General features: G+C 39.4%; 1 pseudogene; it reads left to right on the plus strand.

Annotated features, from left to right (window-relative positions):
* The first annotated feature begins 4,313 nt into the window (after positions 1 to 4,313).
* On the plus strand, positions 4,314 to 4,521 carry LOC123780451 (U2 spliceosomal RNA; annotated as a pseudogene).
* The last annotated feature ends 992 nt before the right edge of the window (positions 4,522 to 5,513 follow it).

The following is a 5,513-nucleotide window of genomic DNA, read 5'->3' on the forward strand; positions in this document are numbered from 1 at the left end:
AGAATAAGGTGTTAGAACAGGAAATGTTGGAAAGGGTTCAGAGAGTTAAGGGGGTCCAGATACAGATAATGTTTGGTCTTGGATAACATCAAAAGTAGTTTGCTTTCTCACAAACACAGTAATGGATCTGATATATATATGTAAATCCTTTGGTCTAGTAATTCCTTGCTGGGATCTTACACTTAGTAAATAATTGAGAGTATACACAAAGATTTAGCTGTAAGGCTGTTCATCATATATTTGCTCCCAATATCACAAAAACTGTAAATAACCTAAATATCCATACAGAAGAATGATTAAATAAATTATGGTATAAATGGAATATGAGATAGCCCTAAAAAGGATGTTATAGAAATACTATTATAAATACTACCATAAATACTGTAATAAGAGTTAAATAAAAGAACTATTTGAAACCTGTTTAGAAGTAGTTAGATATCTAGATCCCCCCAACCCACACCTTGATTCCATAGTAAACAGCCCTCCAGTTCTCTCTAGTATAAAACTCTTGGTACCAAAGTTCTGCCTTTAAGCTTACAACTTCCATCTGCTTTTTAGCTCCTTTTCGTAAATATGAAAAGACACAGAACATTACCAGATAGCTGAGGAAAGTTTCTAAATGAAAGACACCAAGACAAAAGTGCAGTTTGGTGGAAAAACATTTTTTAAAATTATCATTAATATCCCCAGAAAGATAAGCACAAAACTATTTTATGTATAAAAAGAAGAGGATGCTTCAAAATCAATGTCCAAAAACAAAACAGAACTTGAAAGTTAAGAAAAAACATGGCAAAAATTATAAATACTCAAAATGAGATTTGGAAGTAAAATTAAGAAATTTCTTTCTATAAGTACTGCAAAACTGTTAAACCAAACCAAACCAAACCAAACCAAAAAAACAGAAATGGAAAATAAGAGAGAAAAGATTAAAGCATCAGAATACCAGTTGAAAGTCACGGAGTTGCAGAAAGAGATTCTAGAGAAGTGGCAAAGAGGAATTCATCAACGAAACAGTTCAAGATTACTTCTTGAAACAGGAGGGTATAATTTTTTAGAATGAAAAGACTGCAAAAAATCAAAAGTTTCATTGAACACTACTAGGGTTGGGGGAGTGTGCATGCATGTGGGAAATATGCTCCTAATTGTATCTTTATACTGTTTCCTACAGAAACAATTACAGGTGGTTGGATCCACAAGGCCACCCCTCTAATGTCTCTGGTCGTCTCAACAGCACTGAACTGAAACAGTGTTTCCATGGAAAAATTCAAATGTGTATTCATATTGGGCCATCAGAAATACCTGTGATCACATTTTTGTAACAGAAATTACAAAGGAGTGATGAGGGGGTGGGGTCAGGGATAGAGATGCTTTTTAAGGACAGAAGAGTATCGCTATTAAGAATAAATGATAACAGTGGAAATTTACTTTTCTTTTAATGCCTCCTGATAGAAGAACCCATTCTGAATCTTATTTGATCTAGTTCCTAGATGAAAACAGAATAGAGATGTAATTAGGAGCATTTCTAGGCAGCAACATTTTGAAGAGACAGGGAGAGTGGAATCTCCAAAAGGAAATCAGAAGGAAGGAGGAAAAAAAGAGAGAGAGAGAGAGAGAAAGGAAGGAAAGTTCTCTGGTCACTTGGCATGGCATTTGGCTTAACAATTGTTTGAGCTTCTATAAATGCTGAGCTACATTGAACTTATATAAAACCTATACATCATTTTGATATCGGGTCAGTCTAACAAAAATTTTTATCAATGAATGTTTTGAAATTTCATAGGTAATTAGAGAATAACAAAGTTGAGGTGGTAAAAATATAATCTCTGAAATTCTTTTAAAAAAGTTTTCTTATTAATATTTTTTATTGAAGTATAGTTGACACACGTTACATGAGTTTCAGGTGTACAGCAGTGATTTGCCAAGTCTGTGCATGAGGCTGTGCTCACCGCAAGCGTAGCTCCTGTCTGTCACCGTGCAACACTATTACAATAGCATTGACTGTATTCCCCTATGCTATACCTTTCTAAATTAAAATTCTTAATAATTAAGAATTTTTGCCTTGGGGCAGAGGAAGAAACCTAAGAATTGTATATTAATTTAACTTAATGAAGAGAAAAATAACTAAAGAGCTGACCATTTTCTAAAATTCCAGAAGTAATAGTGCATATAATTGAATGCTCATAATAATATAGTAAAGGACAGTCGATCAAACTCAATTTTAATTAATTAAATATGCATTGTATCGTTATCTTTAATATCAAGATACTGCTTCAGTATTTTCCCAAATATTTATTCTTGGCAGACTGACTTCTGCTGTAGATGAAAGGGGTTCATAGACATTTTCAATCCTATTTACCAGAATGAGTTTTTGGCTCCTCTCTCATATTGTATTACTGACCTCTGTAAAGAATTGCCCTCCTTTCCTTTACAGAACATTTCAGATACTAACCTTGCTGATTTTGTGATGCTGCCCCAATTTCGTGCCTGGCACGAAGATAATATAAGCAGTGAGATGCTTTGTGCACTTACTAAACTGTGGCCAGGCTTGTCCTGGGATCTTTACTCCTTTGCTTCCTGACCTTCTGACTCATCCCAGCCCACAGAGGGAAGCGGGGAATGCATACAGGTAGTGAGCTGTTGGCTTCGCCGGGAGGACCACGACATTTGCCCATTCACTTCAGGTGCAGGAAGGTGACATCTCCTTCAGACCAACTGGCAAGGCTGCAAGGAAACTGCAAGGAGAGATTGAGGGTACCTGAAATCAGAGGAAATTGGCATCTCTCTCTTCAGCTAGAAGCTGGCCAAATGACAAGCCCTTAAGCCTTCCCTGGGACTGCCAGTAGAAGGGGGAGAGATCTTGAGAGAGTTGCATGGTGCTCCCTGACCTCTGAGGTATACATGAAAGTGGAGACCGGGGCTCACTTCCTGCCTGGGGGATTTTGAAGGTATGACACATGGAGTACTCATAATAACAGAACAAAATGAGCAGGCACCAGGGAGGAGCCTGCCTTTCCATCGTTCGGCATGGAAAAGATGTTCATGTGTGCCATGGCTTGAGAGAATGCTGTGGAAGGTAGAAGCTATCTTAAAAGCACCTTGTCCCAAGAGGTATCTTGCTGAGGCAAGAGAACACTGTAGTAATAGGTTGGGATGGGAGGAAATATTCCATTAGAAGTAGGGAGAATTTTAAGAGCTAAGCCAAAAGCCAGATTACTTTTGTCTGGGAACTGTGCAGCATGGAGTGCCTGCAAAAATCCTAAAGACGCTTCCCCTGAACCTCACAAAAGTGCTAGTATTTGGACATCTGCCCCAAAAAGGTCACTGATGGCCAATCAGTATTAATCAAGGGAGAATTAAAATGCAAAGTAATTAAGCAAAGAAAAAAAATACACCTTTCCTTTAATCTCATCTTCTTCAACTCAGACCCTGGAAAAGCCAGAAGTGGGAGGAGAATGATGGGGAGGAAAGATGGGGCTGGGGTGGGGGGTGGAAGACAGGCTAATCTCCTCACCCCCATTGCAGCCCTGAGGGAAGGCAGCTGGGGAGAGGCTTTAAATTAGATATCAGATAAGATTTAGACTGGACCAAACCACTTTTAGTCCCTGCATGGGAGTCACCATGAAGGAAATGGGGCTTTTTCATATACCTGAAAGAATCTGGAGACTATGGGGTCTGTCTGAAATAAGGACCAAGAGATGGAGATTCAGCAGAACATGCTTAAAAGCAGTGACTGGAGAAAAATAAAGTCCTTTCCACCAAGTTCAAGCTGTTCGATAAACTGAGTACACCAGGACAGATTATATATTAAGGTTATTTTGCTGACTCTTAAAGAAGCTCTTTGGGGATGTTGTGCCCAGAGCACGAAGTTAAGGACTTGGTGGGTTCCTGTCATGAAGAATCAGTGCTTAGCTGTCAGTCGACTGGGAATGACTTACTACCCATACTGCAGTCTGCACTGTTTTTAAGTCATTGACGTGATCTTCATTCGTGCGTCATTGACTCAAACATGAACTGTCTGTGTCCTGCACACATACAGAGGTGACTCGAAGGTAGTTGTCATTGTGCTCAGAGGTAAGAAGAACATCATAGTAATTTATATACCTTCTACTATGTGCTAGGCGCTTTTCTGAATGCTTCTTGCACATTAATTAATTGAATTAACTTAGTAATTAAAAAGTAGCCACTGTCTATATTTTATAGGTAATGAAACCGAGGCATGAAGAGGTTAACCAACTTGTCTAAGGTTATGTAGCTAGTAGGGGTCGAACCTAGAAAATCTGGCTGTAGAGTATATGTTTACAACTATTGTTGTCATCGCTTCTCGGTCTTTTGGCTAAGATCGAGTGTAGTATCTGTTCTTACCAGTGAAACTATTGTTGCCCCCAATATAGGGTATTTCCTTTATTATAGATTCTGATGAGGATATGACTAAGTTTAGAAATAGAATTACAGGGAGAAGAAGTAATGTGTCCTGTAAACATTGGAGAAGGCTTCAAATTCACATGTTCCAGTGCCACTGGAGATCTGGCCATGAATGGTAGATATTCTTGGCATGCAGGGGCTCATTAGTCTCATTTCAAAGATCAGTAATATCCATTATAGTATCTTCTTTGGTCTTATCACTCAGAAAACATATCCTGTACAATAAAATATACAGCTTAATAAACAAATACAGATTTGTTTATTTTTTATTTTGGCCTAGGATTTATTTATGGTTTCATTTAGACTTACCTATATTTACATCTCATATTTTTGGTGAGTCATTGTGGATTTGTCTTCTGATTGTTGGAGGCAGTCATGGAGAAGATGTGACCGCTGGTTGACCAGCGAGCTGGCCCTGGGCAATAGGAGGCTCCCCACGCCTTCCTCTGTCCTTGGAATGTATATTCAGCTTACTGTTCCTGCACTGGGAGCTACTTCAAGGACCCAGCCTTGAGAGAGTTGAGACCATCTTGGCTGTATATGTGACTGAACCCAGTTAAGGCCTCTATATAAACTCTCAAGATGGGCACCTGGGTGGCTCAGTCAAGAGTCTGCTTTCGGCTCAGGCCATGATCCCAGGGTCCTGGGATAGAGCCCCATGTTGGGCTCCCTGGTTGGCGGGGAATCTGCTTCTCTGTTTCCCTCTGCCTGCTGCTTCTCCTGCTTGTGCTCTCTCTGTCAAATAAATAAATATAATCTTAAAAAAAACAAACCTGTCAAGATTATGGCAGGTGGGTGCAGAAATCTACTTGTCTTGAAGCTGCCCAAGACAAGCCTCCTATGTAAGTTCCCCTGCTTATGAAAATTGCCACTTCCCCATGTGGAGTGGTCTGCCTCTTTCTGTGGTCTCTCTTTGCTCTGCATATGTGGGGGCCAGTTCTGGATTTTACCCTGAGAAACTCCTGTAGTTTCAGACCATTATAAGGCATAAGGAAAAGATGATGGAGAAGACTTGGACTCTTTTGCATCCCAAATTGGGCCTGTTCCTTACACCAGGGAAGATCTTAGCTATGGAAAAATGACACATTCAA

The sequence above is a fragment of the Ursus americanus genome, chromosome 27 (assembly GCF_024610735.1).
Source record: "Ursus americanus isolate L20-20 chromosome 27, mUrsAme1.1.p, whole genome shotgun sequence".
Lineage (NCBI taxonomy): Eukaryota > Metazoa > Chordata > Mammalia > Carnivora > Ursidae > Ursus > Ursus americanus.